This window comes from Somniosus microcephalus, unplaced genomic scaffold (genome assembly GCF_052327205.1).
Source record: "Somniosus microcephalus isolate GS21.2 unplaced genomic scaffold, FLI_Smic_1.0 scaffold1, whole genome shotgun sequence".
NCBI classification, from domain to species: Eukaryota; Metazoa; Chordata; class Chondrichthyes; order Squaliformes; family Somniosidae; genus Somniosus; species Somniosus microcephalus.
In genome coordinates, this window is record NW_028225188.1 from 987,084 (window position 1) to 1,002,021 (window position 14,938).

General features: G+C 48.6%; 1 pseudogene; it reads right to left on the reverse strand.

Annotated features, from left to right (window-relative positions):
• LOC147084124 (uncharacterized) overlaps positions 1-14,938 on the reverse strand; it is a 364,363-nt pseudogene that overhangs the window by 73,127 nt on the left and 276,298 nt on the right.

Genomic DNA, 14,938 nt, shown 5'->3' on the forward strand with positions numbered 1-14,938 from the left:
AAAATAAGGGGTCGCCCATTTAAGACAGAGATGAGGAGAATTTTTTTCTCAGAGGGTCGTGAGTCTTTGGAACTCTCTTCCTCAGAGGGCGGTGGAAGCAGAGTCTTTGAATATTTTTAAGGCAGAGGTAGATAGATTCTTGGTAAGCAAGGGGGTGAAAGGTTATCGGGGGTAGGTGGGAATGTGGAGTAATCAGATCAGCCATGATCTTATTGAATGGCGGAGCAGGCTCGAGGGGCCGAGTGGCCGACTCCTGCTCCTAATTCGTATGTGACCTATGCCCATTAACTCCCAGGTTCCGCTGTCCCTGCACACTGTTTAAAACTGTGCCATTAAGTGTATATTGCCTCTCCCTGTTCCTTCTGCCAAAATGCATCACCACACCCTTCGATTGGGTCGATTGGGCTTATACTCGCTGGAGTTTAGAAGAATGAGAGGGGATCTCATTGAAACTTATAAAATTCTAACAGGACTAGACAGACTAGATGCAGGAAGGATGTTCCCGATGGTCGGGGAGTCCAGAACCAGGGGTCACAGTCTAAGGATAAGGGGTAAGCCATTTAGGACAGAGATGAGGAGGAATTTCTTCACCCAGAGAGTGGTGAACCTGTGGAATTCTCTGCCACACAGGGCAGTTGAGGCCAATTCATTAAATATATTCAAGAAAGAGTTGGATATATTTCTTCAGGCTAAAGGGATCAAGGGATATGGGGAGAAGGCAGGGACAGGGTACTGAGTTTGGATGATCAGCCATGATCTCACTGAATGGTGGAGCAGGCTCGAGGGGCCGAATGGCCGACTCCTGCTCCATTTTTCTATGTTTCTCTGTATTAAACTCCCTCTGCCACCTGTCTGCCCATTCTGCTCGCCTTTCCATGTCCTGTTACAGTCGATTGGTATCACCCTCACTGTCTGCCCATTCTGCTCGCCTTTCCATGTCCTGTTACAGTCGATTGGTATCACCCTCACTGTTTGCCACACTCCCAAGTTTGGTGTCAGCGGCAAATTTAGAAATTCTACACTGCACTGCAATATCCAGGTCATTTATATGTATGTATATGTATGGAGATGAGATGAGCAGACTCGAAGGGCCAAATGGCCGACTCCTGCTCCTATTTCTTATTTTCTTATAAGTGCAAGTCTATCTTGAACCCACAACCTTCTGACTCTGCTATCCACTGAGCCACAGCTGACTCCAGTCTTTTACACAGTTTCATCATAACTTCCTTGCTTTTTGCACTCTACGCCTCTCCTAAAGCAGGGGAGTTATGATGAATTGTTAAACAGTTTTTTTTGCAGAGTGACCAAGGCTGTCTGTAGGAAACAATTGTGCATTTGAAAGAAGCTCGTATTGTGAAGCTTGTGCCCCTTTGCCAGGCCCGCTGCCTGCGGCCCCTCTCCCAGATTCCAGCCCCAGCTCTGTGCTGACTGAGCTGCTCTCACCTGGGGACAACGCGTCACAATCGGCCCCAGCGCACCTGAGCTGGAGAGGAGGCCCCGCCCCCTTGCCGCGCCGCCATTGGTTGGAGGACCAGGCCGCCCAGTTCAGTCCTCCAAGCTCAGCCCTCTTCCTATTGGTCAGAGCTCCCGTCAGTCACAGGCCGGTCCAGGCCGGCCTCCATCCACCTGAATGGCCTTTTCCTCTGATGACGTCACAAACGGGCCCCAGCCCACCAGCGCCGGGGAGGGAAGGTCCCGCCCCCTTGCCGCGCCGCCATTGGTTGGAGGACCAGGCCGCCCAGTTCAGTCCTCCCAGCTCAGCCCTCTTCCTATTGGTCAGCGCTCCCGTCAATCAGAATCACATTGCTCCGGCTCACTCCGCGCGCGTCAATCCTTTCCGTTCGGCGTCCGCGGATGTCCCGCCCGCCCGATTCTCAGGTTTGGTTTTCTCGTATTTTACTTTATAATCTCGCTCTCCGTTCCCCCCTCACCTCGATTTAAATCAATTCCCCAACACTTTACTTTACCCAGGCCGCTGATTCCGCCTCTTCCCCGGGCCCGGCCTCCCGTCTGCTCCCCGGAGGCCCCGCGCAGGCGCACCGGTAGCCTCGCGTTGTGGTGAGGGGGCCGAATGAGCATGCGCGGCCCCGCCTCTCCACATTTAAAGGGACACCCACCCCCTCCAGATTTAAAGGGACACTCACCCCCTCCACATTTAAAGGGACACCCACCCCCTCCACATTTAAAGGGACACCCACCCCCGCCACATTTAAAGGGACAACCAACCCCGCCACATTTAAAGGGACACCCACTCCCTCCATCCCCCCCTCTCATGTGTTCTTCAGATTAAACAAAGAAGAAACATAGAAGATAGGAACAGGAGTTGGCCATTTGGCCCCTCGAGCCTGCTCCACCATTCAGTGAGCTCATGGCTGATCATCCAAATTCAGTACCCTGTCCCTGCCTTCTCCCCATATCCTTTTAGCCGTAAGAAATATATCTAACTCCTTCTTGAATATATTTAATGAATTGGCCTCCACTGCCTTCTGTGGTAGAGAATTCTACAGCTTCACCACTCTCTGGGTGAAGAAATTCCTCCTCATCTCTAAGTCTAAGGATAAGGGGTAAGCCATTTAGGACACAAATGAGGAGGAATTTCTTCACCCAGAGAGTGGTGAACCTGTGGAATTCTCTGCCACAGAAGGCAGTGGAGGCCAATTCATTAAATATATTCAAGAAGGAGTTAGATAGATTTCTTAAGGCTGAAGGGATCAAGGGACATGGGGAGAAGACAGGGACAGGGTACTGAATTTGGATGATCACCCATGATCTCATTGAATGGCGGAGCAGGCTCGAGGGGCCAAATGGCCTACTCCTGCTCCTATCTTCTATGTTTCTAGTCTGTGTGGTCCTGTTAGAATTTTATACGTTTCAATAAGATCCCCTCTCAATCTTCTAAACTCCAGCGAGTATAAGCCCAGTTGACCCAATCTCTCCTTATACGTCATTCCTGCCATCCCAGGAATCAGTCTGGTGAATCTTCGCCGCACTCCCTCCATGACAAGGACATCCTTCCTCAGATAAGGCGACCAAAACTGCACACAATACTCAAGATGTGGTCTCACCAAGGCCCTGTACAACTGCAGCAAGACATCTTTGCTCCTGTACTCGAATCCTCTCGCTATGAAGGCCAACATACCATTTGCCTTCTTAACCGCCTGCTGCACCTGCATGCTTACCTTCAGCGACTGATGCACAAGGACACCCAGGTCTCATTGCACTTCCCCTTCTCCCAATCTATTACCGTTCAGATAATAATCTGCCTTCCTGTTTTTGCCACCAAAGTGGATAACCTTGCATTTGTGGGGAGGGGGCTGAATGAGCATGCGCGGCCCCGCCTCTCCACATTTAAAGTGACACCCACCCACTCCACATTTAAAGGGACACCCACACTCATTTAAAGTGACTCCCTCCCCCCTCTTGTGTGTTCTTCTGATTAAAGGGTCGGTGACAATTCCCCCGGCCACCGCACTTTAGCAAGGATGTGAAAGACCTTGAGAGCCAGCCAGTGGCTCAGTTGGGAGCACCCTCGTCTCTGAGTCAGAAATTTGTGGGTTCATAGTCACCACTCCAGGGACTCGAGCGCATAAACCTAGGCTGACGCACCGGGGCAGTGCCGAAGGAGCGACGCACTGTCGGAGGGGTGGTGCTTAGGGGGTGTGGCCCTGTCAGAGGGGCGGTACTGAGGGAGCGCCGCGCTGTCGGAGGGGCAGTACTGAGGAAGCACCACACTGTCGGAGGGGCAGTACTGAGGGAGCGCTGCACTGTCGGAGGGGCAGTACTGAGGGAGATCCGCACTGTCGGAGGGGCAGTACTGAGGGAGTGCCGCCTTGTCGGAGGGGCAGTACTGAGGGAGCGCTGCACTGTCGGCCGGCAGTACTGAGGGAGCGCCGCACTGGCGGAGCGGCAGTACTGAGGGAGCACCGCACTGTCAGAGGGGCAGTGCAGAGGGAGCGCCGCACTGTCGGAGGGTCAGTACTGAGGGAGCGCCGCACTGTTGGAGGGGCAGTACTCAGGGAGCGCCGCACTGTCGGAGGGGCGGTGCTGAGGGAGTGCGGCACTGTCGGAGGGACAGTACTGAAGGAGAGCCACATTGTCGGAGGGGCAGTACTGAGGGAGCACCGCACTGTCGGAGGGGCAGTACTGAGGGAGTGCAGCTCTGTCGGAGGGGCAGTGCTGTGGGAGTGCCGCATTGTCAGAGGGGCAGTAATGAAGGAGCGCTGCAGTGTCGGAGGTGCCGTCCTACGGATGAGACGTTAAACCGAGGCCCCCGTCTGCTCCCTCAGGTGGACGTATAGGATCCCATGGTGCTATTTTGAAGAAGTTATCCCCAGTGTTTTGAGCCCGATATTTATCCCTCAATCAAGATGACAAAAAAACATTATCTGGTCATTATCACATTGCTGTTTGTGGGAGCTTGCTGTGCGCAAATTGGCTGCCGCGTTTCCCACATTACAACAGTGACTACACTTCAAAAGTACTTCATTGGCTGTAAAGCGCTTTGGGACGTCCGGTGATCGTGAAAGGCAGTTAAGAAGGCAAATGGTATGCTGGCCTTCATTACAAGAGGATTTGAGTACAGGAGTAAAGAAGTCTTACTCCAATTATATCTTCTTCTTTCTTCTTAGGCAGTCCCTCGGAACCGAGGATGACTTGCTTCAACATTAAAAATGAGTTCTCGGGTGTAAGGGTAAACCGGGAGAGCTTCTTCTCCCCGAGACGGACCCTCTGATATAAAGGGTCAACTGGATCCATGTTTATCTGTAATTTAAACAGAGCTCTGGTCATGTTCCGAGCTCTTTACCCTAGAGGAGAGGGTAGAATGGGGGTCTTTAACATAGAAACATAGAAGATAGCAGCAGGAGTAGGCTATTTGGCCCTTCGAGCCTGCTCGCCATTCAATGAGATCATGGCTGATCATTCAAATTCAGTACCCTGTCCCTGCCTTCTCCCCATATCCCTTGATCCCTTTAGCCTCAAGAAATATATCCAACTCTTTCTTGAATATATTTAATGAACTGGCCTCCACCCTCCACCGCCCTCTGTGGCAGAGAATTCCACAGGTTCACCACTGTCTGGGTGAAGAAATTCCTCCTCCCTTATCCTTAGACTATGACCCCTGGTTCTGGACTCCCCGGCCATCAGAAACATCCTTCCTGCACCTAGTCTGTCCAGGCCTGACAGAATTTTATAGGTTTCGATGAGGTCCCCTCTCAATCTTCTAAACTCCAGTGAGTATAAGCCCAATCGACACAATCTCTCCTCATACGTCATTCCTGCCATCCCAGGTATCAGCCTGGTGAATCTTCGCTGCACTCCCTCCATGGCAAGAACGTCTTTCCTCAGGTAAGGCGACCAAAACTGCACACAATACTCAAGGTGCGGCCTCACCAAGGCCCTGTACAACTGTAGCAAGACATCCTTGTTCCTGTACTCAAACCCTCTTGCTACGAAGGCCAACATACCATTTGCCTTCTTAACTGCCTGCTGCACCTGCATGCTTACCTTCAGCGACTGGTGCACAAGAACACCCAGGTCTCTTTGCACTTCCCCTTCTCCCAATCTATTGCCATTCAAATAATAATCTGCCTTCCTGTTTTTGCCACCAAAGTGGATAACCTCACATTTATCCACATTATAGTGCATTTGCCTTGTTTCTGCCCAATCACCCAACCTGTCCAAATCGTACTGGAGTTTCACGACATCCTCCTCACAGCTTACCCTCCCACCCAGCTTTGTGTCATCTGCAAATCTGGAGATATTACATCCAATTCCCTCGTCCAGACCATTAATATATATTGTGAACAGCTGGGGTCCTAGGACCAATCCTTGCGGTTCCCCACTAGTCAATGCCTGCCACTCGGAAAACGACCCGTTTATTCCAACTCTTTGCTTTCTGTCCACCAACCAGTTCTCTATCTAAGTCAATACCTTGCCCCCAATCCCATGTGCCTTAATTTTGCACGCTAATCTCTTATGTGGAACCTTATCGAAAGCCTTCTGAAAGTCCAAATATACCACATCCACTGGTTCTCCCTTATCTAATTTACCAGTTACATCCTCAAAAAATTCCAGTAGTCAAGCATGATTTACCTTTTGTAAATTAATGTTGACTTTGTCCAATCCTGTCACTGCTTTCCAAGTGCTCTGCTATTACATCTTTTACAATAGACTCTAGCATTTTCCCCACTAGCGATGTCAGGCTATAAATCCCCGCTTTTTCTCTACCACCTTTTTTGAATAGTGGGGTAACATTAGCTACCCTCCAATCCATGGGTACTGTTGCAGAGTCTATCGAGTTCTGGAAGATGACCAGCAATGCATCTACAATCTCTAGGGCCACTTCCTTAAGTACCCTGGGATGTAGACCATCAGGCCCTGGGGATTTATCAGCCTTCAGTCCCATCAATTTCCCTAACACCATTTCCCTACAAATACTGATTTCTTTCAGTTCCTCCCTTTCATCAGACCCTATGTTCCCCGGCATCTCTGGGAGGTTATTTGTGTCCTCCTTTGTGAAGACAGAACCAAAGTATGTATTTAGTTGGTCTGCCATTTCCTTGTATCCCATTATAAATTCCCCTGATTCTGACTGCAAGGGACCTACGCTTGACTGCACCAATCTTTTTCTCTTCACATATCTATAAAAGCTTTTACAGTCAGTTTTTATGTTCCCTGCAAGCTTACTCTCATATTCTATTTTCCCTTTCTTAATTCATCCCTTTGTCCTCCTTTGTTGACTCCTAAACTGCTCCCAATCCTCAGGATTATTGCTTTTTCTGGCCAATTTATATGTCCTCTCCTTGGATCTTATGCTATCCCTAATTTCCCTTGTTAGCCACGGTTGAGTCACCTTTTTTGTTTTATTTTTATGCCAAACTGGGATGAACAAATTCTGTAGCTCATTCATTCGGTCTTTGAATGTTTGCCATTGCCTATCCACCATCAACCCTTTGAGTGCCAGTCCCCAATCAATCCTACCCAGCTCGCTCCTCAGATCATCGTAGTTTCCTTTATTTAAATTGAGGACCCTTGTCTCTGAGTCAACTACTTCATTCTCCATCTGAATGAAGAATTCAATCATATTATGATCGCTCCGACCCAAGGGGCCTCGTACAACAAGATTGCTAATTAATCCTTTCTCATTACATAATACCCAGTCTAAGATCCCTTTCCATTGTTAAATGGTTTCACCTGGGTCCATTGCTTCCATCACATACCCATCGGTTCCTGTAGACAAACACACGTATCACTTGTCATTAATACAGTACATGGCCCCATCCAACGGGCCCCATTCCCTTTCTTCCGATAACTTGTGTCATTACTTGTTGACCTATTCTGGGCAACTTGTCTGGTTTAAGTCCAGCATTCTGCCTTTCTAGATCTTTAATCTGTTGTTGGTTCCTTACTTCTTTATTTAGTGCTTGTACCTCCTGATTTAGTTGTACTAAGTATCGCCTTAATTTATCTTGCACTGGTCCTGGACTTAAATACATACTTTGGTTCTGTCTTCACAAAGGAGGACACAAGTAACCTCCCAAAGATGTTGGGGAACATAGGGTCTGATGAGAGGGAGGAACTGAATGAAATCAGTATTTGTAGGGAAATGGTGTTGGGAAATTGATGGGATTGAATGCCAATAAATCCCCAGGGCCTGATAATCTACATCCTAGGGTACTTAAGGAAGTGGCCCTAGAAATAGTAGATGCATTGCTGGTCATCTTCCAGAACTCGATAGACTCTGGAACAGTACCCATGTATTGGCAGGTAGCTAATGTAACCCCACTGTTCAAAATGGGTGGTAAGCCTGACATCGGTAGTGGGGAAAATGCTAGAGTCTATTATAAAGGATGTAATAGCAGAGCACTTGGAAAACAGTGACCGGATCGGACAAAGACAACATGGATTTACAAAAGGTAAATCGTGCTTGACTAATCTACTGGAATTTTTTGAGGATGTAACTGGTAAAATAGATAAGGGAGAACCAGTGGATGTGGTGTATTTGGACTTTCAGAAGGCTTTCGATAAGGTCCCGCATAAGAGATTAGCGTGTAAAGTTAAGGCACATGGGATTGGGGGCAAGGTATTGACTTGGATAGAGAACTGGTTGGCAGACAGGAAGCAAAGAGTTGGAATAAACGGCTCTTTTTCCGAGTGGCAGGCAGTGTCTAGTGGGGTACCGCAGGGATTTACCGCAGTTCCGTTATCCGGAATTTTTGATGAACCGGCACCACGTCGGTCCCGTCCGTGCCGGTTAAAAAAAAGTTTCCTGTACCTCTATTTATGAAGCCCAAGATCCCATATGCTTTGTTAACCACTCTCTCAATACGTCCTGCTACCGTCAGGGACCTACGCACATTAACTCCCAGGAACTCCCTGGAGCACTGTGCACAGTTCTGGGCACCGCACCTCAGAAAGGATATACTGGCCTTGGAAGGAGTGCCGCACAGATTCACCAGAATGTTACCCGGGCTCCAAGGGTTAGATTATGAGGGAGGGATTACATAAACTAGGCTTGTGTTCTCTGGAATCTAGAAGGTTAAGGAGTGATTGAGGATTTTAGGATTTTGAAAGGAATTGGTAGAGTAGATAGAGAGAAACTTTTTCTGCCGGTGGGGGAGTCGAGGACAAGCGGACATCACCTTAAAATCAGTGGCAGGCAGTGACTAGTGGGGTACCACAGGGATTGGTCCTTGGACCCCAGCTATTCACAATATACATGAATGATCTGGACAAGGGAACTAGATGTAATATCTCCAAGTTTGCAGACGACACAAAGTTGGGTGGGCGTGTGTGCTGTGAGGAGGATGCCGAGAAACTCCAGTATGATTTGGACAGGTTGGGTGATTGGGCAGAAGCATGGCAGATGCAATATCACGTGGAGAAATGCGAGGTTATCCACTTTGGTGGCAAAAACAGGAACACAGATTATTATCTGAACGGCAATAGATTGGGAGAAGGGGAAGTGCAACAAGACCTGGGTGTCCTTGTGCACCAGTCGCTGAAGGTAAGCATGCAGGTGCAGCAGGCGGTTAAGAAGGCAAATGGTATGTTGGCCTTCGTAGCGAGGCGGTTTGAGTACAAGAACAAGGATGTCTTGCTGCAGTTGTACAGGGCCTTGGTGAGACCACATCATGAGTATTGTGTGCAGTTTTGGTCACCTTATCTGAGGAAAGATGTACTTGCCATAGAAGGAGTGCAGTGAAGATTCACCAGACTGATACCTGGGATGGCAGGAATGACGTATGAGGAGAGATTGGGTCGATTGGGCTTATGCTCACTGGAGTTTAGAAGAATGAGAGGGGAGCTCATCGAAACCTATAAAATTTGAACAGGACTAGACAGACTAGATGCAGGAAGGATGTTCCCGATGGTCGGGGTGTCCAGAACCAGGGGTCACAGTCTAAGGATAAGGGGTAAGCCATTTAGGACAGAGATGAGGAGGAATTTCTTCACCCAGAGAGTGGTGAACCTGTGGAATTCTCTACCACAGAAGGCAGTAGAGGCCAATTCATTAAATATATTCAAGAAGGAGTTGGATATATTTCTTAAGGCTAAAGGGATCAAGGGATATGGAGAGAAGGCGGGAATGGGGTACTGAATTTGGATGATCAGCCATGATCTCATTGAATGGCGGAGCAGGCTCAAGGGGCCGAATGGCCTACTCCTACTCTATGTTTCTATGTTTGTCTCACTGATTGCGGCTCTTCACCAACACCGACTTTACAAAGAAAGCCCCGTGCGGCAGCCTGGAGCTCGGGCCCAGCGCGCAGGCGCGGGGGAGGATGATTGACAGGGGCCCAGGGTGTGTGCTGAGCATGCGCGGTGCGGGCCGGGCGCCTGTGGAGCAGGAGAGGGCGGGGCCATGGGGCGCATGCGCGGGGTCAGCCACAACTCAGCGCGGCAGCTGGAGCGCGGGGGCTTGTGGGGATTGCAGCCGCCATTACTGTTGATCCTTTCAACCAACCTGTGCAGCAGCTGGGGCCTGAAAATCAGCTTCACTGCCCCTGGGCTGGGACAAGGGGGACATGAGACAACATTCTCCCTCTTACCCCTTTCTACACTCCTTTTACAGAGCTTTAGAAGTGGAGCATTTACAGACAGGAAGCTCAAACCAAACACCACAAGATCTGACAGAGTCACTCGATTCATCAGGACCTGAATATCATCGGCCTTTGCACATGGAAGGAGAGAGCAGCGATCGCAGCGCAGACAAACCGCACACGTGTTCCGTGTGTGGACTCGCCTTCAGCCAATCGCCTGACCTGGCGAGACACGTGCTCCGTCACACCGGGGAGAAACCGGGTAAAGGTGGGGACAGCGGGAAGGGATTCAGTTCCCCATCTACGTCAGAAGTTCATCGGCGCAGTCACCCCGGAGACAGTCTGTTCACCTGCTCCGTGTGTGGGAAGGGATTTGTTTTTTCATCCCACCTGCTGAGACACCAGCTTGTTCACACTGATGAGAAACCATTTAAATGTTCTGACTGCGGGAAGAGCTTCAAATACTCCGGGCATCTGAAGGAACACCAGCTTGTTCACACCGATGAGAAACCATTTAAATGTTCCAACTGCGGGAAGAGCTTCAAATACTCCAGGGATCTGAAGGAACACCAGCTTGTTCACACCGATGAGAGACCGTTTACGTGTTCCGACTGTGGGAAGAGCTTCAAATGCTCCAGGGATCTGAAGCAACACCAGCTTGTTCACACCGATGAGAGACCGTTTACATGTTCCGACTGTGGGAAGAGTTTTAAAAGCTCCGGGGCTCTGACCAGACACCAGCGACTTCACACTGGGGAGAGGCCATTTCCCTGCTCCGTGTGTGGGAAGGGATTCACTTGTACATCCCACCTGCTGACACACCAGCTTGTTCACACTGATGAGAGAGTGTTTAAATGTTCTGTGTCAAAAGAGTTTTAAAAGCTACAGTGCCCTGAAGCGACACCATCTTGTTCACACTGATGTGAAACCATTTAAATGTTCTGACTGTGGGAAAAGCTTTAAAAGACCCGGGGCTCTGACCACACACCAGCTTGTTCACACTGATGAGAGAGCGTTTAAATGTTCTGTCTGTCAGAAGAGCTTTAAATACTCCGGGGGCCTGAAGCAACACCAGCTTCTTCACACTGATGAGAGAGCGTTTACATGTTCTGACTGTGGGGAGAGCTTTAAAAGCTCCGGGGTTCTGACCAGACACCAGCGAGTTCACACCGGGGAGAGGAAGTTCACCTGCTCTGTGTGTGGAAAGGGATTCACTGATTCATCCAACTTGCTGATACACCAGCTTGTTCACACTGATGAGAGAGCCTTTAAATGTTCTGACTGTGGGAAGAGCTTTAAAAGCTCCGGGGCTCTGACCAGACACCAGCAAGTTCACACTGGGGAGAGGCCATTTTCCTGCTCTGTGTGTGGGAAGGGATTCTTGCAGTCCAACAACCTGCTGGCACACCAGCTTGTTCACACTGATGAGAGACCGTTTACATGTTCTGACTGTGGGAAGAGCTTTAAAAGCTCCAGTGACCTGCTGAGACACCAGCGAGTTCACACTGTTCTGTAGCGCAGGGCCCTGTAGACAGCTGGGGTGACATGAATGTGGAATGGATGAATGTTTTATAAATTCTTGTACTGCTGTTTAATCTTTCAATCTGTTGTGCTGATGATTCCCTTGATTTAACTCTTAATGTTATTTTTGTTTTTCTCCTTATCACAGGCAATTGCCTATTAAAAGTCAACCATCACAACCAATAAAACCTGTAACATAACAAAAAAAGTTTAAAGGAAACTTAAATTAAATTAAAATTCTATTTTCGGTGGTGATGATGCACGCCAGTCCCTCCGGTACCCACCGGTCACGGAAGGCCTCGAGCGCACCGGTGGACTGTTCATGTTATTACATCGAATGTGCAGCACAGAAACAGGCCATTCGGCCCAACTGGTTCATGCCGGGGTTTATGCTCCACACGAGCTTCCTCCGACATATCCTCTTATGTTTATCTGGCTTCTCCTTAAATACATCTATGCCATTGGCCTCAACTACTCCTTGTGGGAGTGAGTTCCCCATTCTCATCACTCTCTGGGTAAAGAAGTTTCTCCTGAATTCCCTCCTGGATTTATTAGTGACTTTTATATTTATGGCCCCATAAATATAATGAGATTCTGTTAAGCTGACCAGTATATTGTACTTTGTCTTTTTCTGATGAATGAAACATTACTGAGCCCCTGTGCCCGTGTTATGGGATGAAGTGCCAGACAAGTAAAGACACAACGTCTGGGTGTGAATCTGATAATAACCTCACGGACCGTATAGGTGTGATAACCAGACGGGCTTGTGGTTATAGTCTGGTCACAGATGGACTAAATTCCCTGAGTTAGCAGGAGTTCAGGAGGCGGTCAACAGACGGGTCCAAACAATCCCATTTCCTGAGCGGTAACCAAGCTTGTGTATAAGAACAGGCCACTTAAGCCGTTGTCAGTTGGAACAGACTCGAGAAGGTCGCGCGTGAATCCACTGTACTTCTATTCTCCAGATTGAGGGAATTATCACCCGATCTGTGTTATGCAGCACTCTTAATAAATCCTGGAGAGACAATTTGTGTTCTTGTGAGCTTGATTATCTGGTATCCGAAACCCTGGGACTCCCAATCATTGGAGTCAACCTCAGTGTGTGGAAAGGGATTCCCTGGTATATCCCACCCGCTGACACACCAGAGTGTCCACAGTGTGACTGCGGTGGGTCGATTCCACTGTTTCCGATGCCTTTAATCACATCCAGGACTGAACCATGTTAATTCAGGCAACTGGGGCTTGTTAATGTTAAGAGCCCCCAATAACTGGGCTGGATTTAAAGATTATTCCCTGTTCTCTCAGTGCTAGTGAGCAGAGAGAAGCTGATGTTATAGAATCATAGAGCACAGTGGGATGCCTTTTGGCCCATCGTGCTGGTGCCGGCTCTCTGAAAGAGCGATGCAATTAGTCCCACTGCCCTGCTCTTTCCCCACAGCCCTGCAAATTTCTGCCTTTAGTATATATCCAATTCCCTTTAGAAAGTTACTATTGAATCTGCTTCCACCTCCCATTCAGGCAGTGCATTCCAGATCATCACAATTCGCTGTGTAAAAAAAGTCTCCTCATTTCCTCTCTCGATTCTTTTGCCAATGATCTGAAATCTGTGTCCTCTTGTTCCCGACCCTCCTGCCAGTGACAACAGCTTCTCCTTGTTTGCTCGATCAAAACCCCTCATAATTTTGAGCACCTCGATCACAGCTCCACTTAACCGTCTCTGCTCCAAGTTGTATTGCCATTGTTTTGTGAATTGTTGCTGTGATCGAGGTGCTGGATGTCCGTGCCTGGGGAATGGGACATTCTGTCCTCGTGAGCACCGAGTGTCAGCATCCAGCAATCTCTGGTCAGGGACTGTCTTTTTAAACTGCCTCACCTGAGCTTTTAGACTCCCTGATTTCATTATTAAACATTTCAGAGTTTTTGCAGAGTGACCAAGGCTGAACAGATAAATGTGAGGTATTATATTTTGGTAGGAAGAATGGGGAGGTCACTTATCACTTGGAGGGTGCGAGTCGAGGTGGGGTAGAGGAACAAAGGGATCTCGGAGCACAAATACACAAATTACTAAAAGTTGCGACACAGGTTAGCAAGGCCATAAAAAAAGCAAACCAAGCACTAGGGTTTATTTCTCGAGGGATAGAATTGAAAAGTAGTGAAGTTATGCTAAACCTGTATCGAACCTTGGTTAGACCACACTTGGAGTACTGCGTACAGTTCTGGTCGCCATATTATAAAAAGGATATAGAGGCACTGGAGAGGGTGCAGAGAAGATTTACAAGGATGATACCAGAAATGCGAGGGTATACATATCAGGAAAGGATGAACAGGCTGGGTCTCTTTTCTCTTGAAAACAGAAGGCTGAGTGGTGACCTAATAGAGATCTTTAAAATTATGAAAAATGTTGATAGAGTGGATACAGAGAGAATGTTTCCACTTGTGGGGAAGAGCATAACTAGAGGCCTCAATATAAGATAGTCACCGAGAAATCCAATAGGGAATTCAGAAGAAACTTCTTTACCCAGAGAGTGGTGAGAATGTGGAACTCGCTGCCACAGGGAGTGGTTGAAGCGAATAGTATCGATGCATTTAAGGGGAGGCTAGACAAGCATATGGGGGAGAAGGGAATCGAGGGTTATGCTGATAGATTTAGATGAGGAAAGACGGGAGGAGGCTCGAGTGGAGCATAAACACCGGCATGGACTGGTTGGGCCGAATGGCCTGTTTCTGTGCCGTATATCCGATGTAATCCTATGTCAAGTATCCCAGCTGGCTTAGCTCCAGGCACTTTAGCTCAGTGGGCTGCACTCTCACCTCTGAGTCAGAAGGTCGTGGGTTCAAGTCCCAGTCCAGAGACTTGAGCATAAAAATCTAGGCTGACACTCCAGTACTGAGAGAGTGCTGCGCTGTCAGAGGTGCCGTCTTTCGGATGAGATGTTAAACCGAGGCCCCCGTCTGCTCTTTCAGGTGGATGTAAAAGATCCCATGGCACTACATTGAAGAAGAGCAGGGGAGTTCTCCCCGGTGTCCTGGGGCCAGTATTTATCCCTCAATCAACATCACTGAAATAGATTATCTGGTCATTGTCACATTGCTGTTTGTGGGAGCTTGCTGTGCACCAATTGGCTGCTGCGTTTCCTACATTACAGCAGTGACTGCACTTCAGAAGTACTTCATTGACTGTAAAGCACTCTGGGACATCCTGAGGTTGAGGCGCTATATAAATGCAAGTCTTTCTTTCTCAGCAAGAGGGCGAGTGTCAGTGGTTGGAGGGAGGAGCTCAGTGTTGTCACTGGATGGACACAGACAGATTGAAGCTAAAAGACAGAGAATGCTGAAGTTTGGAATGATAACCCCCAAAGTCAGGAGATGAGCCC